This window comes from Megalopta genalis, chromosome 2 (genome assembly GCF_051020955.1).
Source record: "Megalopta genalis isolate 19385.01 chromosome 2, iyMegGena1_principal, whole genome shotgun sequence".
NCBI lineage: Eukaryota > Metazoa > Arthropoda > Insecta > Hymenoptera > Halictidae > Megalopta > Megalopta genalis.
This window is the reverse complement of record NC_135014.1, coordinates 27573767-27601284: the sequence shown is the minus strand read 5'-3', so window position 1 is coordinate 27601284 and position 27518 is coordinate 27573767. Positions and strand designations below refer to the sequence as shown.

At 49.9% G+C, this 27518-nt stretch overlaps 1 protein-coding gene across 4 annotated transcripts in view; it reads left to right on the top strand.

Annotated features, from left to right (window-relative positions):
* LOC117230040 (uncharacterized) overlaps positions 1-27518 on the top strand; it is a 128538-nt gene that overhangs the window by 50820 nt on the left and 50200 nt on the right. The window lies entirely within an intron of this gene.

The following is a 27518-nucleotide window of genomic DNA, read 5'->3' as shown; positions in this document are numbered from 1 at the left end:
CGGAGTCGTTCGAAGAACGCAGGATTTTCGTTCGAAGCGCGACTTTCGCCGGATTTGGAAACGCGAGTTCGCATTCGCGTAAGGTCCGGCATAATCGTGACGTTCGGGCGAATACTTTACGGGGAAATGAATGGGCGCTGACCGCGAGACTAATGGTTAATTAAATGAGGAAAAATCGGTTCTGCCGTCGGCTGCGTGGCCGAGGCACGGCTGAAATCGATTCCGCCAGGAATTTCGCGGCGCGGACTCGTCAAATCGGCGTCCGACGTCACTCGAGACCGTCAACCCGCGTCACCGTCCAACAAAATCCCAGGATTCGAGCCTCCTAATTACCAGGATAATTAGAAATAACGCTGACAGTGATTCGCAAATTCGTCGCCGGTCTTATGCCGCGCGCGTTAATGGCCGCTCCCGTGGTTCGCCGACACTCTCTATTTTTTTTCCTTCTTTTCCTTTCCTTTTACACCTTCGTGCAGACCCCCGTCTCATTTTTCCGAAAACATTTCAAAGCCTCATCGTTCCGACGTAATCGACGATGTTCGTGCGTGCGTGCACTTAGGTTCTTGATTCGTTCTTAACTAGGTTGTGAAATTCATTTTTATTGTCATATATTCCGAGAACCGAGCGTTGCTGGGATTTTTGGAGGAACAAAGGGCGAACCGTCTTGAGAGCGAACGTCTTATCGCTCTGCGAAACAAGCTGTACAAAAATTTGGTCTAAATTGCTAAAAGATTGAACTAATAGGTTCCATGGTAAATTTTAACTTTCTACTTTCATCTTAATTAATTAAATGACTTCGATATTTTGTGGGAATCTTTGCGTTAAATTTGGTGTCAATGTTATATCTGTCGAGACGTTTTCCTGCGTACGTCGGTACATTTTAATATTAAATAGAAATGTAATATAATATAATAATATAATATAATATAATAATATAATATAATATAATATAATATAATATAATATAATATAATATAATATAATATAATATAATATAATATAATGTAAAATAAAATATATTATATTATGTAATATATAATATAATATTTGTAATCATGGGTGATAATATTAGGAAATAAATGGTAAATAATAACCACAAATCGAGCCACGAAAATTAAGATTTCGAATTCGCAAATTCTACGAGAGAGAGAGAGAGGAGGGGGGAGAGTTTCCCGTCGTTTAATATATTTTTCAGATTAGCGTAGGCATTGTTGTCGCTGAACGAACGGGGAAATCGCGAAGAAAGCATGGCGGTCGCGTCGGAAGGCTGGAAGGAAATGGGAAAAGAAAGGGGAAAAGTGGGTCGCGATCGAAGCGCGGAGGACGAACGCGAACCGACCCCGAAACGTCGCGGTTAATCAGATTACCAGCTAATTACTCGTTACGGCGTTAAACTTATCATTGGATTTATGCGACGGTGACGCGGTCAAAGCGCGCGGTGCCTGAATATTTAACAATAGCCGCGGCTGGCCGTGTCTCGTCGATATCGATTCCCGAACCGGTCGATACCCGCCGATTCGGATCGTCTCTCCCCGTGTCGTCTGCCACGCGATCAAATAGCAAAATTTCCGCGACAGGATTTTCAGGTCGCTCGAAGAAAACGTCTAGCCGAGTCTCTGAATTTTAATATCGCCTCAAATAATGAAGAAAAAAAAGAGAGGAACCGTCGCATTTTTTACAGACAACGCCTAACCGCGTATCGAGCGTTGTTTAACAGTATCGCATACTCGTTCGTACACTTTGAAGCAGTCTGCTTTTTGTTAATAATAATCTTGTAAATTAATAACATATCGAAACGATATATTTTTTAGAGCGGAACAATCGAAATTCTATTAATTGCTATCGAGCATAGATCCTCGTGATTACGCCGACGATGATTTATCCGCGGAGGAATGTGTTACGGAGGGGCGCGACCCCTAACAGCGACCCTCCGAGCATCGAATTACGAAATTAATTTGCTCCGGTTAATTAGGGAATCGTTGGTATTTAAACGACGACTGTTACCAAGCCCCCCGGCCCCCGCAGGCTTTTCAGTTTCGAGGGTGCGGGTTTGTCGAAACTGGGGTAAGAATTAAGATTGATGACCTCTCGACCTCGAGACGAACGCCTAAGAATTTCTTATTGCGACGGTTCACTCTTGGCCGACGCTCCCGGCGATTTACTCAAGATAATGCAACTCGTAAATTACGGTAAATTCTCCCTAATTGACGCTCAGATTCTGCATAAAAATTGACGAATTTGGGAGGGCATGTACGATTAATCGGCTCGTTTCTATAGTTCTTGACAATCGGTAATAATAAAAACGAGACGCAAGGTTATCTTTTTTATCATTTCCCTCTCTTCCCGAATTGTCCATTTCTGTGTCTCCAAGCTGAGCGTCAATTAGGGAGAATTCGCCGTGTTTCTTAAGCACAAATAAACGTGTCCCGAAATCAAAATGCCGAGCCTAGAGTTTCATTCGCGGAAAATCGGTGTGCACCGATTTAAACCTTCCGATCGAACGTCTCTTATTTCTATCGACGATAATTTCAACCGACGCAAACATCTAGGTTATTATCGACGGAAGAAGTCGAAGGGGTAGCCAGTGGTGCCTCGGCATCCCCCAAGTGGTGGATCGCCGTTGAAAAAAAATTCGCGCGTCCGAGGGTCAGTCACCCAGGATCGGCGCGTTATCGTCATCCTTCGATTTCTCACGTGTGCGTCGGGCCGTCGACCAATCGGGCGGGTGGCCTTTGGGGGTGTGTACGCGCGCGCACACACACACGTATACGTGCATGCGTGTACGAGAGCCGGGGAAGAAACGAGAGCAAAATAGAGGAGGCGGAGGACGAGCGAAAGGAGGGAAGAATCGTTGGCGATAGATAACGAGGAGGACAGAAACGATTCGAAACGAAGAAAAATCCGCTCTTGCGGGGCGAGAGGGTAGTGCCGGGCCGCCGAGGGGGTCGCGGGGAGAGGAGACGGAGTCACGGTAATCACCGAAAATTCCTTGGATTTGGCGTGTAACGGGGGTTCTAGCGGCTACTAATTTCGAAAACGGCCAGGTATAGAGCTGCGTCACGGGCTCTTCGATGGCGGGGGTGGCGGGAGCGCGATCGGGAGGTATCGGTGGGTGGCGAGCGAAAGAAAAAGGGAAATATAGAAGGAAAAAACGAGGGAGATCGCGGCAGAACGAGAGAGAACCGGGGGAGAAAGAGACTCGATGAAGAGAGAGAGAGAGAGAGAGAGAGAGAGAGAGAGAAAGAGAGAGAGAGAGAGACAGGGAGAGAGAGTGGGATGAGAACGGTGGATCGGGGGTGGGACGGGGGTGGAAGAAGGAAAGAGAAAGCCACGGAGAGCGACCAGTCCGGTTCTGGTTCGACGCAGTTCGGTTCGGTTCCTAGCCAGTAAGCGGTAGATTAAAGAGAAATGGCTACACGTTCATATTGATTTTTGTCCTCAGTTCGCGGGTGGATACGAGAGGGTGAGGGTGGCTGGTCGAGGCTGACGGTGAGGCGAGCTCACTCAGGAGGAGGAGGAGGTGGTGGAGGAGGAGAGCGACGGAGGTGGTCTGTACGCGAGAAAGACAACCTTATCCGGTCGGTCTCCCTCTCGCCCCTTTCTCGCTCTCTCTCACACTCTCTCTTACTCTCTCTCTCTCTCTCTCTCTCTCTCTCTCTCTCCGTTCCTCGTCCCCTTTTCCAACCCCTCTCTTCCTCCGACTCGCAACTCTCGCTCTCTCCGACTAGGTGCTCGCGTGCTTCTATCTATGGCCTCTTTCTCTTCCCCCGTCGCGCCCCTGCACCCTCGATCCCTCACTTACCGACTCGTCTCACCCCCGCGAGCGCCACTCTCTCGCGTTTCTCTCTCTCGCTCCTGCTCGGTGCCACCCTTCCCACGGCTCTCCGGCTTCCTCCCTGGCCTCTTCCTCCTCCACCTCCTCCTCCACCTCCTCCGGCTTCTCATCCTCCCGGCTCTCCAACCCTCCCACACCCCCCCCCGTTGCCACCGCCGTTGCCGTTGCCGTTGCCGCGACCGGTTTCGCTGCTCCGGCAGAGCCACCCCCCCGCTCTGAACCCTCCCCGAGAGAGCGGCCGCTATTCCAAGCCCTCTTTTTCTTTCGCCGGCGCGCATTCACTGCACCTCCTCTCCTCCTCCGCCCCGGCCGCCCACCGCCGCGGACTCCATCCTTGTCCCCGTTCCCATCCGACGCGGTCTGTCAATCGGCGGAGGGCTGCTGCCACCCCCACCGGCTGAAAACTCGTCAAAAAATATACATTCCGCGACGGCCGGCAATACGTCGATGCTTGTAACGGCACACCGAACCGATGGAGAGGAGCGCGGCGAGCGGGTGGGCCGGGGGTGGGGACGGACGAACGGGGGGAGGGGGTGGAAAAGCGAGGGAGACACCGGGAAAAGTAGTAGTCGAACCCGGTCCCACCGGGGGACCAAAGAGGACGAAACGGGGCGAAAGGGGAAGACGGAGGTACGAAAAGGGGCGGCCCGGAGAGCCCGGAAGGATTGATAAAAAGAGAAACAGAGTGCGGCCTGATAACGATGCAAATTTTCCAGGTATCTGCCTCCTAGGGAACACCGGCACCCATCCCACCCTACTTTCGTTCGTTCGTTCGCTCGCTCGCTCGCTCGCGGTCGCGTCCAATGAAGTTGAGGACGACGTTCGACGATAGAGGGGCGAGGGGAGAGAGACCGGGTGCTGGCTCCGGCGAGAACCAAAGACCTGATTAGCCGTGTTCATCGTATCGTTCGAGGCACGATGTTCCGCGGACAAGCTGCGATTACGATACCCGGGCCACGATGGAGTTAGGGGTGTTCGGTAACGAGCGACGTAAATTCGTGCGAAGGCAACGGCGATGGGACCGCCAGTGGGCGACGAGCCTCCCGAAAGGAATTTACGAGGCTGCGTGCCCCTTGGATTTCGATTTCGTTGCGGCCGGGTGAAGGGGTTGCTTTTCTGTAATAATTGAGACACGTATAACGATATCTTGCCGGCGTTTCTACCCTTCGAGATTTGTTTCCGGGTACTATGCGTCGTTGCTGAAATTTATTGCAAATATGTAGTCTGGGATCGTAACGTTGATCTTTCAATCTTATCTTTTCGATCTGGGAATCTTCTCTTTGTAATTTCGTTTTCTTAACAATATGGTTTTTTCAACACTTTCGCTGGCACATCGACGACCATCAAAATTTCACGCAATCGAAGCATTTTATTCGATGAAATTATAGTTATAATCGTAAGGTGTATCGCGTTGATTATTTTTTAAATGTTTTACGTTTCGTGGATCCTGATAAAATTAGGAAGATGCGATGGATGAACAATTAATTCCTAAATCTGACGATATTCTCGAAGAAGAGGGACGGATGTACGTTACAATCTGATACTTTGGGACTGTCGCTTCGGAGGGAGGGTGGTCTTTCGAGTTGATAATCGCAGTAAATTTTGATAACGACGTTCCGATGGTTTATCAGTGGAAATCGTGTTTCATAGTTACGGATTCGAAAGCAGCAGTTCCAGAGGTTTTCGAAGCCGCGTTCTATATCGATGATGGGTCAGGGACCCATCCCCTCAGGGAGGGTAGGCATCTCCAGCCGACGGTTTTCTTGGTGAACAATAAACGACGTGACGAGCGGCGTAACTCGTCGGTGGTCGCGATTTCATTGTCTCCCCCATCGTGGAGCGATCAAACCCTGTGGAACGAGGCTTCGAGGGGCGCAGAGCCGCGGTGCGTTGCACCCTTTCACCCTTCCTCGAGCATTCGATATGCTTATTAGAGAAAGGGAAAGGTGTCTTCTTCGCTGCACTTCAACCCCCTCTGTTCAAAGGGGCTCGTCACTTTTTGTTATCCTCCCTCGAAACTGCACTTTATCCTCGCGTTCCCGTTTACTCGAGAAATTTCCAGCGGCCGTCCTCTCGCCGCGTCCTTCCTCCGACGATTTTCGTACCGCACATTTTCGTTAACGAGTCTCCTACCCCCCACTTCCCCCTCGAGCCTCGTCGCGCCAAAAGTGCCCGCACGCGGGGCGCGAGAATAATTTCGCGATTTTCTCGATCGCGTTATCGGATTCCCGGCGCGGCTCGGCCCGCGAGGATCGCGCGCCCGATCGCGGTGCATCCCGCGGACGACTGCAATCGATTGCCGCGCATCGGCGGAGGCCTCTCTCCGTCCTCCATAAACACGATTCGACCGACCTTGCGGTTTGCATTCTAATTCCTGTCGCGGCGCCGGCTAACGCAATTATTCCGCGGAACCCGGAAATTGCGCGTATGGAAAATCGGGTTTAGACCTCCCATAATTTACTGTCCCGTCGACCCGCGGCCCAGAGCCCACCCCCGTGTACGCGTCCGACCCTCCATTCCGCCACTTATAGTTCGCCGGGAAACACAATACAAACGGAAAGAGATGCGCTTCGACCGCATTCGCGGAACTCCGGAGATATTGGGGCCGCCTGTTTCGCGAACCCCGCGCACCCCTCGCCGCGCGATCATCCGTTTCCGCCGATACGTTTCCCTTAGGAAGGACACCGACGTCTCCTGACGATTGCATGGAACGATCATCGAACGTCGTCGAAAAGTTTCTTCCAGAATTTTTGCATCCCCCTATATCGGTTCGATCGACCGGCACTCTGGTCGCTTCCCTCCGGATAATGGAAACAGCGATAACAATTACCGCGCGCATTAATAGTCGAAACGTTTCACCATCGATCCGCGACTGAAATCATCATCCCTTGCGAGACCGTTCGATTTTCCCCGATCGCCTCGAATCGAAAAAAGAACTCCGAAACGACTCTCTCACGGTTGACCCTGATTAGCTTCCACCCCTACGGAGGTCCGGGCATCCCCGGACACAAGCCTCGTACACAGGGCACGACCTCTGAAACGGAGCCGCGTAGGGTCGAAAAACAGTTGAAAAATTCGTACGAGCCCCGGAGTGGGGGTAGTCGGAGTTACGAGTTCAAAAGGATCCCGTTGGAATATGGTTCGGGAAGCGAGTCATCGGGAGATAGCACCCGGCGATAGGATTTCGCGAGGAGGAGGACAGGAGCGAGCGAAACGCGGAATGAAAAGAGACGACGGGCTGGCGGGGAGGGGGGCAGAAAAAGGAAAATATCACACGAATATAATTCCGCCGGGGCTGAAAAGGGTGGCGAGGAGGAAAAGTAGAGGAGGGGCGGCGGGGAACGAGCAGAAATAATTTCTTCCTTGGTCGCAACTTCGACGGGGGCTCGAATGGACGCCCGGGGAGAGTCTTCTCCGGCGGAACTTGACAAATTTTCAATAAGATCGCTAATTGGCCGGTTATTTCATCCCCCGCGAAAAAGAATTCAGTGACGCCGGACTTGGTCTCTCCGTTAGCCGGCTCTCCCTCCCATCTCTTTCTCTCTCTCTCTCTCTCTCTCTCTCTCTTCCTCTTCTTCGTTCTCTCTCTCTCGCTCTATCTTCCTGTCTCTATTTTTCTCTCTTCGCCGGTCCACCCTTGAGCCACCCCCCATCCTCCCGCAACCCCCAGAACGGCTGGTCGCCCGATATTCCCGCTCATATCCCCTGGCTATCAATGTATAGCCGCGTTATCGATCGGGTCCGGCTTTCATTTTTTGCTTATTTGACTTTTCGGCCCGGGCTTTCGTTCGTTCGTTAGCTCTTCTTCGAGGGCCATCGAACGACGCCCCACCGCAAATAATTTTCCAGATAAGCCCGCGCCCCGAGCCCGGGTCCGCACGGAAAACCCGTTTCGAACGTTCCCGCGTCCTCGCGACCCGGCGACCACTCGCGAACCACCTAACCCACCGCCGCTCGCTGCAAAATCTCACCCCCTCACCGACGACTGCGGTGTTTTCGAAATGAATCCGGTTCACGGTCTTCGGACCCCGGGATCGAGTACACCATCCACGCGAATTTTCTTCACGGAGAAACATCGGGAACGCTATCGTCGATCTTCAAATTTCTAGGGGATGTTTAACGTGCGCGCTAATCGCTCGTTGCTCGTGTTCGTTCGCGAAATTTTTCATCGTTCAAATATTTCGGTTTTAGGCCCAGCTGCTTTCCGAAATGTTGTAATAATTTTCAAGCGAGAACTGTTTGTGGAATTTGCGATAGAAACGTGCAAATTAGAGACTGTAAGAGCATTTAAAGAATTCAATGACACTTTCGTATCGTGTTCGTTGAGATTGTTAATAGGAGATGCAAATGTCCAGCAGCCATAGCGGACCATTTTTATTGCTAATGTTATAATAATTTTGCAAGCGAGAACTGTTCGTGCAATTTACGATAGAAACGTGCGAAACGAAAATTAGAAACTATAAGAGCATTTAAAGAATTCAATGACACTTTTGTATCATGCTCGTTAAAATTATTAATAGGAGATGTCAATATCCAGCAGCCAAAGCGGACCTATATGCCTGAATATTTTCACATGACAGATGAGATCATGGGGGCGTTGCATCATGCGCCGAACATGTTAATAGGTTAGGTCTTCTTCGAGTCTTCAGCTCGAGATCGTAAGGGTGCAGTAAGTTTCAAATATCGTGGAACGAGAATTGCTTAAGTGGCAACTTGTTAGCAGAAGTTTTCATCATCATCAGATATTCGTGAAAATGGTTAGTTAAATCGTTACTTAAATATTCAATACCTACTTGTTTCGCACATGTCAATCTTGAGATTATAAAACAATGTTAACCCTTTGCACTCGAGTGGCGACTTTGAGGCGCCACTAAAAATTGGTATACTATTTCTCAAAATCATTCTAAGAGCATCTGACTCGTTTATATGTTTAAAAAACTGTTAAAATTGCATTGTACTTGCCAACAGGCTCAATTTCACATGTATAAATCGCAATAAATTATATAAAACAGAAGTTCTGTAGATCAGAGATCATGTTCTGGATTTCGAATTCGAATAGCTTCGACTGCAAAGGATTAAATTGAGAACAGAATTATGTAGCGAGAAATTTTTAGAACGTCCAATCGCACTGTTCCAAGCACCTCGAGATCTTATCGCGGTAGAGCAACGCCGATTAAGTAGAAACCAGACGGAAAAAACGAGACCCTCGCGCCTCGGAAAATCCGCGAAGTGTAACCGGTGGGATCGGTTACCGTAAGGGGTGGCAGATCGCGCGGCCATAATCGCGTCGGACAGCCGAATATCCGCGGAGTTCATCTTCGACTGGGGCTAAAAATCCGGAATGAAAAATTCCCGGGTAAAAATTGCACGTTCCTCCGGGGCCGGGCCGATCCCTGGAGGCGCTGGCTCATCGATTCCTCGATCGCGGCTTACAATTACCCCGCCCCCACCCCGTGTTACGAGCCGGCGAGTGGGATGGCGGAGCGGATCCGAGCAGGCACCGCAGCCTTCGAAACTCCGCCGGTATTCCGGAGAGCGTATTATTAATAAAATATTATAGAACGCTTTATAAAAAAGTGGCCGGCCACCGGTTAGGGGATGTGCCGTGGAGAGGGGTGGGGGGATCGTTGCCGGCGAGAGGGGCCGGGGGATGGTGCGGTTCGAGGCGGAGGCTCGAATAAACCACAGATACCCGACTATAGAGAGCTCTCGCGCGCTCTTCGCTTGAAAGAGAGAGGACCACCCCCTCCTAGGGGGCGAGAGAGGCGCCGGCAGAGAACCGGAGAGAGAGCGAGAGGACCAGCGAGAGAAATAGAGAGAGAGAGGGAGAGAGGGGGAGAGAGCGAACGGGGCGGAGAGTTCTGGAGTTCGAGCGATATATTGCGACTAAACCAAACTGACGGAATGCCAAAACTTTTTTGTAATTAAATTTTTCACCGCGATAGAAAAAGCTGGACGCGGCGGCGGCGAGGGCGGGGGTGGCCCGGGGGCAGGGGCCAGCGACAAGGGGGCGGCCTCGCGCCACTATGCACGGTGTACAGGTTTTTTCGTCGGCGGCCGCGCCGCCTACGACGTACGTGTTCCTCTTTTTTTTCACCCTATTTTTTCATCGCTCATCAATCCCCATCCGGCCAGGTATACCGGGGCTTTGTTAATGGGTTACAGGGGCTCGCTCTCTCTTCTCGCGGCCACGGCAGAGAAAAAAAAACGCCGCTCCCGCGCGGCGCACATACACACGCGAAGTAATGATTCGGGGGTTCGGAGCGACCGCCCTCTCCTCCCTCTTTGCGCTCCGTCGTCGTGATCGGGCCTCCGGAACGGTGTTAATCGAAACGGATTACTGACAGTTTTTAACAATCCTCTGTTTACTCGTTCATTACGGTGCGGTCGGCACCGTCGGTTGGTTCTCCCTTGTCCGCGGATCGGCTCGCTGGACAATTATTTTTTGGCTCGGTCGACCCGAGCTCGCTTCTTTGTCTCCGCTTTGTTCTCGAATTTCGAGGCGGCTTTCTTAGCCTGTTGCCAGGATTTATGAAATTGGGCCAGCCGCGAGGTAGATTCTGTTCGTCGCGGAGCTTCGAATCGGAATCGTTCTTCGCGACGTCGATTTCTGTATCGCGATCGTCGTTTCCGGTCGACGGGCTAAATGTCATCGAGCGTGTGTCTGTGTGTGTGTGTCTAACACGCTTTGCTCTATAGCAATCGCAAGATTTCTACTTATTTACGTCGTTTCGATCGAAATTTCAATCATCTTCAATGGAAACGTCTTCATAATTCCGCAACTATCGAATGGAAGATTGGAAATCGGCCATTTTGACTGGCTCGATAGGTTTAATCTTAAAGATGTACTAGAAATTGGTCATTACAATTGTTAATTATTGTTTTAAAACGTTCTATATATGTGCATATAAACGTCTATATAAACGTCTACCATATGTGCATATCAATATAGATATGCACATATTCATTTGAGACATATATTTTTTGCCATCACGCTGGCAAGAGGTCGTAAGTAACGACGGAAATTATATTGTACAATATAAATATTACTAAATTTATGAAAAATCTATTATTTCCTTTCATTTCTCAAACGGACAGAACTTTCCGGTAGACCTAATATATACATCCTCGGTTCTTTATAAATATTTCTTCACCGGCGAAGAGGAACAACAGCAACATCCCTGTCAAAAGTGCAGATTTCAATGTTCTCGGCTGAAATTATCGCATTTAATTAACGACAGGCTTAATTGATTCTATCGGAACGTTCGCTGCAAGCGTCGGTCGTTTCTCCAGCGACTGGACTACAGTCTTAGCTGGCAGGGGTAGCTCGTCGAGGGCGTAGACTGTTTATTCGAAGGAATATCTTAGGGGTGATTTTGGCTAGGTTATGGCACCCGAACGGGAGGTGGAACGAGCCTGTCGGGTCACGTTTCACGGTCGATTTAGTGAGTGCTAAACGCCCTCTAAGTTCTCCGCCCTAGCTTCCTTCCGGCGTCCTATATTACAACCCTCTTCGACCCTTAACCCGGGATCTTTGAATCCAAGATTTTGTCACTCGGCCCTTCCATGTCCAATAACTATGCCCGAATAAGCGTCCGCGACGCTTCCCCGAACGTCCAGAGCCCCTCTTCCGAAAAATTGGCACCCTTTGGAAAAACGATTTGCTCGACTCTCAACCCTCGAGTCGAGAACCGTGAATTATTTTATCATTTTTACGTACAAAGAAATCACGGATTCTTCCCTCTCGAGCCTTCTCTTCGACGTTCCTCGAAGCGTTTCGGGTTCCTTTTGGATCGGCTCCTCCAGATTTCCATATCTCGAGGACCCTCGCGAGCAACCCTCCGTTCGCAAGCTAATTTTTCCGCGGCCGATTATTTACACCGCGATGATATCATCCGAGCTGTCGTGGAAATCGTTCGTTCGCGGAGCTCTCCCGGCCAGCGGTCATAAAATTCTGACAACGTAATTGCTCGCTCTGTAATTTACTCGGCGAGAGCCACCTCCGCGCCGCCCACCCCCCGCCCGCGCACAGGTCCTAGGAATGCGCCGGGTTTGCCACGGGCCGCACGTGCCCGGCCCGCGTAAATTTGCACGGCCCCTGAGAATTTTTCGCCCCGGCCAATCTCTTTATTAAGTTCGCTCGAATGTGCCCCGGAATATATCTGCGGATCGCCGGATGCGCGCGGGAAATCGGAAATCGATCCCGGCCGATCCTTCGTGGATGCTTTCGCGTTTCGTGCCTGGATTAGACGGTCAGCCGACTGGAAACGTGTCTCCGGCAAATCTTGACACGTGCGGACGATAATTGTCACTTAACCTGTTAACCGGGCATAAGATGGAATACCTCGTCGCGTCGCGAACGACGACGCCAATCGGCGTCGCGACATTTCTCTTTATTTATTTATACGCTTTCGAAATACGTCAGAAGGAACACTTTGACAAATTACATAATTAATAACGGGTGAAAGCGGGTTTCTCTTATTATCTTAGACGCGATAATGTAAGTCTTCGCTGCGAAGAAAGAAGTCGCCATTGTGAAACGAGTTGAAGTTAATTATAACTATTGATAAACAGGTTATACAGTTTCATGTGCATTGCAATATATTGCAAGCGTAAGATCTTTTCTGGATGCTTCGTGCACGCGTTTCGAAGACCTCAGCGCCGTGGTTTATCTGTTCTTGGAGAATTTATCGTCGAATAAATCAAATTCGAATAATCATTTCGCGAAGCCAAGCAGATAATTGGAACTCGTTACGAAATTGTTGGAAAAATTAGATTAAAAATTAGAACCTCGGTCGTTTCAACTGATCAGTTGCAATCATTCATAGTAGAACAATTACAGATCAAACCTCAGAAAATTTAATTAAACCGCAGAAATTACTATAAAATTTGCGCACAGAGTCGCCTGGGAAGATCGGTCGCGATCGAACGGATCGCTAAAAAATCGCTCGCTGGAACGCGTTCTCACTGTCTGATCTACATTTCCCTGATCAAAATTGCTACACATAACCAAAAAGCAGCTGCGCCAGACCAAAGAGAAGACGAGCCGGTCGAAAACCGAGCCCGAATCGCAAACTCCGCGCCGCGATCTCTTGCGAGCGTGATCGAAGCGGAAAGAAAATTTTAGCCGCGAAAAAGGCGAACAAGAGGAAACGAGCGGAACGGTGGATAGGCGGTGGGTTGGGGGTTGGTACTAGTTCCTGCGGGCACGGTCGTTCGCCGGCCGGGGAGAACCACCCCTTCCGATGGATGAAAAATGTGTAATTTTTATTAATTGTACCTTTATTAATTTTCACCGGGGCGAGTCTCTCGGATAGGGGTGGTTGCCGTGCGGCTCTCTCCGTGTGCGCGCGCGCGCGTGTGTGTGGGGCAGGCCTTGTTACACGCATGTACGACACGTGCGCTCGAAGCAGCCGGCACAGAGTCAGCTGCAGCAATGGCGACGGACACCATTTCCCTCGGCGTTCCCCGTGTTCCGTTCCGATGCCCCTGATAAAATTGTTTCGTACCGATGCCTCTGATGAAACGGGTCAGTTGCTCCTTCGCGGAAGCGGCTACCCCCTCGATTTTACAGTGAAATTAACCCCTTAGCCGGCGGGGTATTTTCTTCGTCGACTTTGCGGCCAGAATAGATCCGCGTCTTCGTCGATTATTTCGCTTCTCGACGTTGCGATAATATATTGTCGGAAAGGCTTGGTACCCGGTCGACTTTTAGGATATCCTCGTGTACAGTAATGTCTCTATGTCAGAAATATAGACGATTTGGGAAGAGGAGATGCAATTATTCGAGCTTCGCGGTTTATTCTTATAGTCACGAATTGTCGACGATTATAGAAACGAGCTGCGAGGCTCGAATAATCGTGTCTCCTCTTCCCGAATTGTCCATTTTTGTGCACGATCTGAGCGTCAGTCAGGGAGACATTACTGTACACTGTTTGCGATTTGCCAAGCGAGCCATCGGACCCTTCATCACGGAGATCGAACTGCGGTAATTTCAGTCAGAAATGTTCGGAGGTTTGAGACCGGCAAATCCGAGAGTACTAAGTCGCGATTCTTCGGGCCTCGCGCGGCTCGTTCGCATAGAAACTCGGGGCAAAATGCGGAAAAACGCAGCGGCCAACATTAATACGAATGCATAATAATTGGTAATTCTAATTCTATCCAATAATAATTGGTAATTGGAATTCTAACTGTTTGCAAGGATCGACGTCCAGGAAATTCCATTCTTCTTCTCATAACCTTGACATAACACGATCTTTCCACTGTCACGCGTCCCTTCTGCCCATTTCGGTCGCGAGACTCGCCGTCTGCTAATTGAATCTAGAAGCAGAAAATAGGAGATTCGGTCGTTTCCACGGTCTACGATACAATTTGGCGGTGCTCGTAGATTCGGGGCTGCGCCGCGCCGGTAGAATATTCAAGTTAATCGGGTTTGGGGCCGCACTTCCGGTCCCTCGAGGAAGATCTTATCCGGGGGTGTGGATCGGGCACGTCACAGGTACGCCGAGTATCCGGGTCATCGTAAGGAAAGTGAAACGTCGATAAATTCCGACTTCGAAAGGACCTTGGACTAGTGTCCCGCTTAACCTTCCAGGATCCCGGATTCCAGCGTTACCGGGCCGCCATTTTTTCCCTCGGCTCGTAGACTCCGCGTCGCTTCTTACCACTTTATCGTACAGAAAATTCCTAGTCCGAAGGGACTGAGTCATTTCTCGCGCGATTCCTCGTTCTCTTATAGCTCGGGCCCCTTTTAAAGGAACACCTTTCGAAGGAACAATTCATTCGCTACGCAAAATTGGTCGCCGAAGGCCATCTCTGATCGAGCGAACGAATCGACGCGAGCTCGAAGGATCGAGCTAAATTGCCGAAACCTCAACGAACTCTGCTTTCGCAGGGAGAGAGGAAGCCTATTTTCTGGTCCCGGGGTCCTAGCTTGCGCGAGTAAGGCCGTCGTCCTCGGCACCGCACCGGTTCGTCTCAAAGAGGAGGGCGGCAGAAAGGAGCTAACTTCCACTTGTTCCTCCGGGAGTTCTCGAGGTTCGATCGTCCCCTCGACCACGTATCGAGTTCCTCCGGGGACAGCCAGGGAAGGGGGGGGGGAAGTGGCAGGTAACATCGAGACGAGAAAGAGAGCCCGCCGTCTTTGTCGCGGAGAGGAGGACTTCTGGCCTCGGCGGCGGCGGCGGCGGCGCGGGGTTTCCTCATTTGCGTGCGCTTCCGGTTTCGGTTACCCTGGGGGCCCTTTCGATCGTTATTGAGTTACCGGTAACGTTATACAGGCACTTCCAGCCGGTCGTCCGGCCCGCGGACGCGGACGCGGGCGGGGGCCGCACAAAAGAGGCGAATAATTGGCAAAGCGGACGGCGACAAAGGACCAGGGCCAGGACTCCGGTTAATTCGATCGCGGGGAGGATCGTGCGCGTGCACGCGCGCACACGCGAGCCTCGTGCCACGTTTTCGAATTCGGCCCGTGTGAAATTCCTTAAACGAATTCACGGCTCGCTGGGAATTCAGAGCTTTGAGGAACCTACCCTCTCTCTCCCTCTCTTCATCGCGCTTTCTCTCTCTCTTTCTCTTTCGCTCTGTCTCTTCTTCGTCTCCTCCTCTTCTATCGCCCTCTGCGGCTTCTAGGTCTAGTTTCTGTTCATCGTCGCGAGAGCGAATCGTGTAATTGAACGAGGGAATCGGTTGTTCGAAGGCGCGCACGGTATTCTCAAGATGGCCGCCCAGGCGGAGGCTGAATTTTGAAATTCACGGAAAACACGGCTGGAACCGTCCGACACTGGAACCCGGGTTTATCAGAGAATCTTTGGCATAACATCTTCGATTATCGTGATTAAAACTCTTTCTATTGTAATCATTTCTTGGAGGAAACGGAGTACAGTAAATTCTCCATGATCGACGCTCAGCTTGGAAACGGAAATGAATGATTTGGCGACTACGATATTTATTTCAATGAATTATTCCTAGGGCGCTTAAGGTATTGGAAAGTTCAAGGTCTGCTCAAGGGAGGACAATTTTCTATTCATGGACGTAAGGAAAAGTGCTGTGTTATTTTTTCTGCTCGCGGTATATTTACTTATACAATACCGTTAAATAATACATTTAGGCCTCTGCACAAATAAAATGTAAAGAATTGATAAAAGAACATCGTTGGAACAAAAGATACGCGTTTAAAATTCTCTGGACACTTTTTAACCCTTCCTTAAGCGCGACTAGGGTCAAGTATCGACGACGATAGAATAGAATATATTATAATATTATAATAGAATTGTATTTAAAGATTGAAATAACAGTCGTACTTGACAGCCTATTACCAGAAATCTGGCCATTCTCAGCTTTGTTCGTCGACTTTCCGAAACATATTTCTCAAAATACTTCCTCGTTAACTTGTTGTTCTTATATCGTGACAGTAATTTATTTCTTTATCTTCTCGAACTAAACGATTTACTTCGTGCAAGCAAGCGAATAAATTTATTCGACAACGAATCTGCTACAAATCTATTCGGCACAGAAATTGGTCAGGTCTTGTCACGTTTCTCGATTGCTATCGTTGCTGTCTGGCGATGTGGGACGAATCGGAGAGCTCGTCGAATTTAGAGGGACTTGTTTCTTCGAGGGAAACCTGCGCGAGAGGACGAAGGCTCGAGAAACTGTTCTCAACCGTGTGCTCAGCTTCGGAACCGTTCTTCGTCGGTTTTCGGCGATCGATCGGATCGTTTTCGTAAATAATAATACGTCGTTTTCGCGAGAAAACGATTCCGCCGTGTTTCTCCGTTCGCCGCCGGAGCGAGCCGTTCTTCGGGAAAACATTTCGGGCCGCGGATCTCCGCGTCGGTGAAAATATTCGGCGTCGTTGATTTTCGTTGGATCGCGATCAGATCAGGCGGGTCGAGACGGCCTCGACGTCAGCCGGCGCTCGTTTTCAATGCATATTAATCACGGGCCGAGCTGGCTCCGCGATCGGAGGCCATTCATCAAACCGCGGCCGATCCTGAAATCTGCTACGCAGCAAACCGGGGCGCCCGCCTCCTCGACAGACGCGGTCCTCGGGGGTGAATTTCGGCCAATTACAGCCGCCGCCGGGCGAAACGCGCCACCGAGGAAGCTTCTTAATGCGCCCCGAGATATTCCGGAGAACCGATTATTTCAACTTTCTCGTCGGAATCGGCGCGATCGTTCTTCCAGCGAACGGATGTCAGGGTTGCTTGGCTGTTCCGGGGGCGTATCTGTGCTCTCGTCTAGAAGACAGCGTATTCTTCCCATCGCATTTCGGTATTCCTAATTCGCTCTTTTCGTCGGACAAAAGCGAATTCGCGCAGTTTGATCGCTTTATGATGACGATTGATTGCTTATGGAAATGGCCGACGGAATTAACGTATTTTTATCGCTGCGCCAGTTTTAGAGGAGCGGGAAAATCGAATTTTGATTCACATTCGCTAATTTCTCATCGCGCGTAAGATTTGTGGCACCGATTTGTCGAATACGATTGTTATTTCATTTCTTGGAGTCCGAATGAGATTTTGTTCTTTTGTCGACGATATTCAGATAATTTAAGTAAACGATAAATATAAATTTTCTTCTCGTTTTAAGAAATTTTTAGAGCCGAGGAAATCGTGATCAATCTAATTGCGGAGACGATAATGGCACGGCAAGGGGTTAAATTGCTCGTTAAAAGCTTAAATATACTGCGTTATTTAAATTATATTATACTGCATTATTTATATTAAACCGCAGTGTTTTGTGCAAAATAAAAATTGTCCAAGTGATTCCAAGAATCTTCTTTTCTCTCTTAATCATTTTAGTAAGATGTACGTTATGCCGCGTTTTGCTTTCCGCAAAATTTATTTAACCATTTTCTGTGAAAGAGTCCTCGCAATTCCGACAACTGTAAAATCGAAAATCTGAGACCGATCGTAACTACCGAGCCTTAAACGCGACCAATGCATATTGTTTTACAACAACGCCGAAACTGGATTTATTTGAACTTCGTCCGATTTATATTACAATACGTACTTCGATCGAGAAGCGTACCGGAAGATTTCGTCTGGAAATATTTTTACGACGTCGGAAACGGTGAAAGAAAAAATATCAGAAACAACGTCGAGTTTTCGTCGGGGGCCGAATTTGAAGAGTTAAGGGTGGAGACGCTCCGGAGCCGTTCAGATCTCTACGGAACGGATTTCGTCGAACTGTGAAACGAGGCACAGACATCGACGGTACAACCTCCGATATCCGTCTGCTCGCGTTTCAAATAATTTGCCCTGTTCCGGTGGCCCGACGATTGTCCCCCGAAAGGGATGATTCGGCCCGATTAGCGTCCAAGAGTCAATTAATCGGCCGATACTCCGACTTCGGCCGTTCGGCCAGGAAAATTCGGGAATTTCCCTGTGGCCGGTCCCTAGCCGGCGCGCACGCTTAATTATACTCTGGTGGCCGCACACGTGCACGCGAATACGCACACGCACACACCCGCAGATAGTAGAGACAGAGACACGCTGAAAACGCGCACCGCTCTCGCACGCTCGCAACGGTGTATTTTTATTCGCATAATTAGATAGCCATCAATCCTGCCGATGGCAGTCTCGCCCCGACTGCGCAACGGCCCCGCATTTATAATATATATATTTGAGACAGAGCCGCGTGAAAAATGCGAGAAGAAACCGGGGTCGGGGGTGGTTCTCGCGCCGCGGGATAATTATAAATTATTGATGCGCGTCGAGGTCGCAGCGAATCGTCGCCGCGGGATCGATTTTTGATTCTTGATCCACGGTTTAGAGAATTGTGGGCAGAATTTATTTGCAGAATTTATTTGCCGAATCGGGGGCTGTTATCGAAAAGAAAACATTCTGTCGGTTTTTCGTCGGGTCGCTTCTGAGCGAAGCGTTCGATGGGAATGATATTTTAACCCTTTCGAGATGGATTTGTTGCGGCGATTACATTGGCACTGTGTTCAGACCGCGGATTTTAATGAATAATTTTACTATAATAATAATAAAAGCGTTTTGAAATTGTTTGAAATATTTCACCGTTTTGCGTACGATTTTCTAGCTTTTTTTATAATATATTCGATTATAAAACATTGTATTTTGTTTAAAAACATCGTATGTCGGTAAATGCAAACAATGAAATAATTTTCATCTTATTTTGTTCTTTCTATAATTTGAGCCTTCGAATATATCGTAGGTTACGTCGCGGCTTAGGGGATCCCGCGAAATTAGGGTGGCTTCGCGAATCTCGAAGAAGAAGAAGAATATCCGGTAAAACTGAACGAACACGAATTCGCCGAAGACAATGCAAATATTTTCGAACATTTGCCATCGTTAGCAGTAAATATTTTTCGTGGAGATACAATGCGACCAAAAGAAAGTCGTAAAAACGGGAATAAATTCCTAGTCGGGAATAAAATCCTCGTTATCAGAAAGTCGAATAATAACATATACATTCTCGCGGCCGTCGAATAATTAACGTTCGCGAAGTATAATAATTGACATCGTACGTTCCGCCGAATTTGATCATGCGTATCGCGCGCGAATCGAAAATTAGGAAAATCGCGGTTCGTCCGTCCGTCCGAGGGGAGGGAGCGCCGTGTTCCGGCCGGCGAAAAAAGAATTTCAAAGCCCGTCGAGCATTAATTAATATATCCGTGCCGAAAAATCGAAACTCGCCGGCGAGCCGGTTCTTCCTTTTCTTAAGGCCGACGGAACACATAAAATCCGTGGAAAAAAATTCGTAATTTCGCCGGGCGAAACATCGGCCGGGCATCGACGGGAAACGGATCGGCCGCGCGGCTATGTCGAGGGCGGAGGTTTGCTGCGGGGGCGCAGCGGGGAGGGGTGGGTGGCCCTTCGAAAGCAAAATTCCAGGCAGGAAATACCGGGATCGAATAATGGCTTAATATCGCCTTAATAAAAGTCCAGAGAGAGCCGAGCGCCGGGTTTTTGGATTAGTCGACGTCGATCGAGATATCCCGGTGCCGGTAGACGGTGCGCGCGGCGGGCCACGGTTGTCCCAACCCCCTGGAAACCACCCCCTCGGTCCGCCGGATATAAAATATACACGTCGCTAGATATCCTGACTAGTTTCGAATATGTGTGCAACGGCATATTAAGAGCGTTTCGTGGCCGTATATACCCTACGTACGTGTTCCTCTTTTCGTACGTGTGCGGCCGCGTCCGTGTGTGCGCGAGCGAGAGGGGGATGGTCGCGTACCACCCTCGAAAACCAGCAGCACCGGCCAGGGGGTAGGTATTGTGTTTATATGCATATCGGGGGAAGCCTCCGCGAGTCTCCCTTGTACTCGAACTCGGCGTTTTCCAATATTCGAGCCGAAACTCTCGACCAGAAAAGCCCGGCCTTCGAATCCCTGCCCGCCCAACCCTTTCGACCACCCCCTCGGACCCACCCTCCTTCTGGCCGGTGTACATCGAACCGTCATATTTGGACAAAATCGAACGTATCCTATCTAAACGTTTCCCTCGTTTTCCTACCCCTTCGTCCCTCTCCCTCTCTCTCTCTCTCTCTCTCTCTGCTTCTCTCTATTTCGTTGGTTGCTCCCGCCACTCCTCCACCCCCCCAGCTTTTTCTTCCATACGTTTTTCAACGGATTCTTCATTTCGTGTTCCGCTACACTGCACCGCCGCTCGCCCGCCCCCTCTTCGGCCTACCGCGAGAGCGCAGCCCCGTCTTTTTTCTTCGATGAAATTGCGACTCTCTTCGAGCCAACCACGGAGACGTTGCTCGGCGCGAGTTTTTGTTGCACTATGCGGAATTCAGAGAGGGAGTTCCGGGGTTTCGCGAGCGGTCCCTTTTCAACCCCATCGGTACGCGACCGGGGGTCACGGGTTTTCTCGTTGACGGCTGCTCCGCGGCGCGTTCTCGTTTTTTCCCCGAAACGCGACTTTCTAGACGCTTTGAATTTCATCTTCGACGCCGCCAAAGTTCGCTGAGTTATTTTCGTTATCCAGAGAGAGAGAGAGAATAAGATTCTTTTATATACTTGCTTAGGGTCGTTCTCGATCGGATGATCCACGGATTTTCCCGCTTCTTCGATCTCTTCGAGAATTTGGTGATTTGCAATACGATTTTCGAACTTTCGAGTTTGACGCAGAGATTCCACTGGAGACGGAGAGTTTCATTTTTGTTTAATATAAAGATTCGTCGACATTCGTTTAAAGTCTTTAAATTACTATGAGGACGCGATGATTCTGGAGTTCGCTTCATCGGGAGCGGTGAAAGGGTGGTTTTCTTAACCGAGTTCCACTTTCCCGAGCCAACTTCCTAACTTCCGTTGGCATTTAATAATAATCTCCTCTGTTACCAACGATTAATCGACCGAAAAGAAAGATTCAAACATTGCGGCGATTTTCAGCGATTTCTCAGTACACTACGAACAGTGATAACATACATAATTAACTTTATACTCATCGAATGAGACATATGAAATATTTGTATTCGGAAATAAGCAAGATAAAGGAGTCAAAGAATTTAATACGTCTTATTCGACGAATATAAAGTTAATTATGACAGAAAACAACCCAATGGAACAGTAATTGGTCAGCTCACAGCAACATCTTCCAATCGCCCCAAGAAATTAACATCTTTCAATCGCCCCAAGAAATTGCAATCCACGCTTACCAAAGCCGCGAAACTCCGAGGCGCATATATTTATTTAAAGAATTTATTTTCAATAAATTCTCGCATCCCCAGCAAATCGAACGAAGAACGAAAAATCCATCCAGTCGATGCAACGAGCGCCTACCACCACCGTTCCTGTCCCTAACTGCATCCCTCGTCATTGTAGAAACAGCCTGCCATCGGGTCGCGGAGCACAAAAGCGTTAGTGACCGGTCGGACAGGTCGGAGGGGAGAGGGGAGAGGGGTGGTGGCAACGCGAAGATCAATCGACAATCGTTAAACCCCGAAAAGCGTTCGGCGACTCGAGGATCCGAAGATATCCTGGCAGTCATGGTCCGCGAAGGGGGTAGGCAGGGGGCGATCGCATAAGAGTAGCCATCGAAAGCGGGCGGGGGGTGGTCCGGGGGTGGCGATAGGGCGGTCGGAGAACCGGCGACTGGCGGACGACGGTGGAAAAAAGCGGAAAAAAAAGGAAAATACGGCATTTCCGAGTCCGGGGTTGGAAAGACAGACGGACAGACGGACGGACAGCCGAAACGCGGAGGTAGAAGGCTGGAAGGAGAGACCCGTGACGCGGAGGATCGGCCGGAAAAGAGTACGCGGGGGCGGGACGAGAGAGTTGCGCAAAGGATTTATCCTCTCGACTAGGATTGAAATAGTAATATGTTATTGGTAAGCTCTTCTTTTACATCGGCAGCGCCAATAAACGCTGCAGACAGGTTAACGAACCGTCCATCGTCACGCGGAAGGAGGAACAAGAGGGACACGTAAAGAGGGAGAGAGAGGGAGAGAGAGCGAGACAGAGAGGAGGAGCCGTCGGAGTGACGAGGTCCGGGCTAGCTAGAGGAAAAGACAGACAGCCGGACGAACGAACGTAGTGAGAGAGAGAGAGAGAGAGAGAGAGAGAGAGAGAGAGGAGAGAGAAAAAAAGAAAGTAGCCGGGGAAAGAGCTGGCAGATATGTAGATCGAGAAGGGTGGCGAACGGGGTGAGGACTCCGAGGGAGAGGGAGAGAGAGAGAGACAGAGGGGGAGGCTGTAGAGGTGGCATCGCTAAACTGTCGACTTTCAAGCTTTTAATTCGCGATCAAAGGCCCGTAACGATCCGTCGGAAACCCTTTCGCGGCGCTCTTTCCGACGTCAAAATTACTTTTAAATTCGCCCGGCTCTTCCTGCCCCCTCTCCGGATCAACCACCCACCACCCCCGCTATCTGACCCTTCTCTCTCTCTCTCTCTCTCTCTCTCTCTTTCTCTTTTTCCGTGTCCCATCACCCGCCTTCGACGTCCACTTTGCCGCTCTTCACCAGGGGCGGGTTACGAGCGAATTCGGGGCCTTCTCGCTCTTCCTCTCCCTCCCGCCCTCCCGCTCTCGCTCGCTCCCTCTCTCTCTCACTCGCCTCTTCTCGCGAAAAAAGAGAAAAGGTCGAACAGGTGGTTCCGTCAAAGGTAATCGACTCTCTGCGGTGGATCGAATACGGAGTTCCCGTCGACGAGGCCGCCTCGCGACGAAACGGCGCCGGTTTTCACGGATAATCACGCGTCCGGGACACTTTTAGTTGCCAGCACCCCTTGGGATCGGTTCTTCGGGCTTTTTTTGACCGGTCCCCGTCGGGACAACGGCGAAATTGCCGCTGGAGGAGGTTAGTTTCGAGGAGAAGTTCGCTGTTTGATCCGTAGTCGCCGGGAGAGTCGGCCCTCGGTCGAACTCTACGAATTTTTTCGGGACTAGTTTAGCGGCGTTGCCCGTTCGCAACTCTGGTGGCTTGCGATTTGTTCACAGATCGTTCCCAGCAGAGAATTGGAAATCGGTCTTTCGGAATTTGGAAATTTTCTTTCCTCGAATTCGAGGAATTTTGGTTCACGTTGGACGGAGATCGTTTTAGAATTCGTTCAACCCCTTGCGCTAATCATTCGCAAGTCGATCTAATACAATTCCGATGATCAAAGGAATCGGATTTTTAGCAGTTGGTAAGCGTTGCGGATTTCGCAACGTAATATGGGCCTGGCTTGACGAAAATCGAACCCGAAGATCGTAAATTGTAACGTGAATTGCTCACCGTGAGGGACGGAAGTCGTCTTCTTCAGAAATTCTCGTTTCGTAAATCGTGAAACTTCAGCGAAATCGAAAATAGTCGAATTCGTTACACGATTGCAATGTTCCCCCGTTTAGGGGATGCTTTCGATTCCCTTCGCTCGTTCAACCTCTTGCATCGACCCTTCGAGCGCCGACTAAATTGTGAAAGTACAGTGGAAAATCTTTCCATTTCTTATACTATCGTTTCTGTACCATCGTTTTTGCGTTCTGTTCGTATTATTTGTTATTTACGTCGAATCGCATTCGTATTAAAAATTATACAAAGATCATGGTGGATCAAATTTCCCACAGACGATTCTTCAGATTATATCGATTGTTATTTGGCATTTACGAAGCGATTAAATCCAGCCTGCTGCGTTTAAAATTTGAAGCAAACGATACCTAATTGATAATTCGCGGAAATGTTTGCATTAACATCGGGCGCCGATGAAATCATTTCCGCGGCTTGTTGAGTTTTCCCGAACGGGTTTGCGGGCGAGGAATCGAACGTAAATGAATCGAGGCGAAGCTCCGCCGCGTCCGCCGAGCCTGATATTCGAGAATTTTCAGGCCGCGGAAAGCTCCGATTTCAAAGATATCGGGGCCGAATGATAATAAGAATAGGTATGATTATTCTGTCTTAACGTAACCGGATCCGGCCGCGGCGTTTCCGTTTGAAAAACCGAGGCGAACGCCTCTCGCGTTTTAGACGAATATGCTTTTTACCTCGTTAAAACACCTTTGAAAATCGGATACGATTGAGGACAGTTCTGTGACGTGGAGCAACGCGGCGCGGCGGTTTCTCTCTTTCGCGGCGCCCGGCCGACGCGAATATTTATCGCGCGAATACGAATTTCGAACGTTTCACGATCCAAGAGCGACACGATAATGATAACGATAACGATATGCCTCTTTGTCCCCTTGCAGGAACTAATCTTCTTTTCAGGTTTACGGAACCTCGGCGCCGACACGGAAATTCGGGAAACCGCGCTCGGAGTTTCATGGCGCGAGCCGCGACGCGATTCGCGCGTTTTTAACGACGCCGAGAGGATTGTTCGGCCAGCGCTTGATTATATCGCCGGTTTATTAGCGCTCTCGGGAGCCCGGCGAAATGGCAGCCACGATCGGCCAAATGTTAAAGAGTCGCGTAACCTTCGTTCCGATTTTACGAACGACTACGTTATAGCTCGGAGACATTCTTCTACGCGGCGAGAGCGTTTGCCTTATTGCGTTGTTGCCTTTATAGCAACGAGGCGCGATAAAAACTAACAGCGGCGCTGTTTCGTTTCGTTTCGTTCTTGTTGCCGGTGCTGAGCCGCGTCGACGATTACTACGCAGAGCACCTTTTCATTTGCGACTTTCTTTCGAACTCGTCTGCTCGGCGAGTCGACGACAATGTTGAAAAATTGCGACAACGCCGCGGTCGTCGCGGAACATTTTCTTTCTCTGCGGAAAACTCGATGCTAGAACGTTCTCGAAACGGTCACAGAGAATGCAAGAAGCGTAAAAATAATTCTAGAATAATTCGTTGGCGCTCGCGGAATCGCCTAACCGATCAATTTATCGCACCAACGTCGTAAAACGTAACAGAAATTTGCCCGCGTATAGTTCGATGTTACAGCCGTTTCTTCGGAAAGAAAAGCCGCGTTCAAAATTCCGTCGTACAATTTAGTCAACTAGAAAAGCAAAGAAAAAGAGCAAGATGTTCGGATTGCATCGAAAGCGAGAGACGCGAGAAATTCCGAGTTCCGCCGAGGTTCCCGAGGAGTTCCGCCGGAAGCGAGTGCTGGATCGGCTCCCGGCGGCTGCGAGGATCGCGGATCGACGGGGGAAAGCGAACGCGGTCGTAGGATCTTGGCCGTGGATCGCGCGGTTCTCGATCGCGTGGCCGCGCGAGCCCAGCGAAACCGAAAAAAACAAAAAAAAAAGAAAACGGTTCCCCGAGACACCGCGTTCGCGCCCCTCCTCGCGTTTGTCAAGGGAGGGGGAGAGTCCCTCCGAGACAGATCTAAAAAAAAAAAAATAAAAAAACAGACAGAGATGGAGAGAGGGCAGAGCAAAAGGATATAGCCGGAAGTCAGAGTTCACGATCTCTGCGACACAGGTCTATGTGTGCGGTACACGCGTAGACAGAGAACGGGGACGAGCAAAGAGTTACAAGAGAGAGAATTCACGAGAGAGAGAGATAGAGATGGAGAGAGATAGAGAGAGAAAGAGAGAGCTGGTCGGTTCCGTCCAGGGGATGAAAACGTCCCCGTCTGTCCTTTTGCCCGCGCTACGTTCACCCCGTCCGTTTCGTTTCGAATTTAGAGTGGACCTTCTGCGTTCAGTAGTCGGCACCCTGTCGTAAGATAGCGGCCGGGAGTGGAGAGAAAGCAGAGAACCGAACAAAAACAAAAAAAATATATATATCAAAGATCATGGCAACAGAAGGCAACAAACACCGGAGGGCGAAACAAAGCGCAAAAAACGATTAATCGGTTCGACCGACGAAAAACGGATCGTCGGGTGCCGCCCCCCACTTCCGGTTCTCTTCGACCGGTCGACCGTCGAGTCTCACGGGAGAACGGGGATCCTGGACATGGTTCTCTACCCCTTTCGTAACTCATTCTTTCAGTCATTGTTTCCCGGAGAACGGAGAAAAGTACCGCGCGTGCACGGTTCTTCCGCGGACGTTATTGCCTTCGGCGGAAGTCGACGGATTCTCGGAGCGAGAGCGGATCGTTTTGGATCCGACTCGTTCGAGGATCGATCGCGGATCGTTCGACCGAACCGCGGCGAGACGCGACCTTTCATCGACGGAGATATTCTTCGACGATCTACAAGCGTCGATTCGCGTCGCGAGGATCATCTTCTCCGAAATTGCTCGGCTTTCGACCGATCGACGTAATTAATATTCGATAGTTCGGTTCGAAAACGTGAGATTCGATATTTATTTGGAACGATCGCTTAGACCATGATACGTTTAATAAATTGTCGAGCGACACAGTAATGTCCGCCGGAGGTGCTGAATTATACATAATAAATTATATTATAATAATAATTATAACCGCGCGTACTTCTCTCCGGCTCCGCCATTCACAGATCGTCCGTCGGCAAATCGCAATCGAGTCGCGGCAGAAAAGTCCTAGAGCAGGTTCGGCCGGACAGCCGACAGCCTTCGAGATGTCCGAGAGCGTACGAAGGAGGGTCCCCGTCCCCCTCGATCGAGGATATTCCGTGACGATCGAAACCTAGACGATTTTCGATGGCGCAGCAGCAGGTAGACGCCGAGTGTGTTTCCATCGTCGAGGAATATCGAGGGTGAATCCTGCGATCGGCGTCCGTTACCGTCGGCATTCCCGTCGGAATTCGAGGGGTCGGCGTCGGCGTTCGGCGGGGGTGGAGCTCGCAAACAACCCCCCCTTCGGACGATCTATCCCCGATCTGGCCTCGATCCGTCGTCTCCCCGGGATCGCTCCGAGAGAGCGACGAGGACGGAAAGCAATTAGAACGCGATCGGCGATCGCGAAAATCGGAACGAAATTTCGGAAGGGGTTCGTCGATCCGGAGGATCGAGAGGGTGGATCCCACCCCCGCCGACGTCGCGGCGGACCACGGGCGAGACACAGACGACGGCTTGCGACGACGGGGGTGCAAACTCGTCGAGAAGTAGAGGGTTTTGCGAGGTGGAAAAAAGAAAACGAATCGGAGGGTTTTTCGTGGGGGTAGGTGTGGGGGGTGTAGCCGCGCGAACCGCCCCTGACCTAAGAGACAGAGATGACAGCGTGAGAGATAGAGACAGAAAAGATCGATCGGCGCAGAGAAACAGGAGAGAAACGTAGAGAGAGTGTGTGAGAGAGAGAGATAGAGAGAGAGACAGGAGAGAGAGAGACACGCGTAGAGAGCCGACCATCTGGCGACGAACAAAAAAAGCAAAAAAAAAAAAGAATCAGCACATAACAGAAACAATCGAAAACTAAAGAGAACTCGA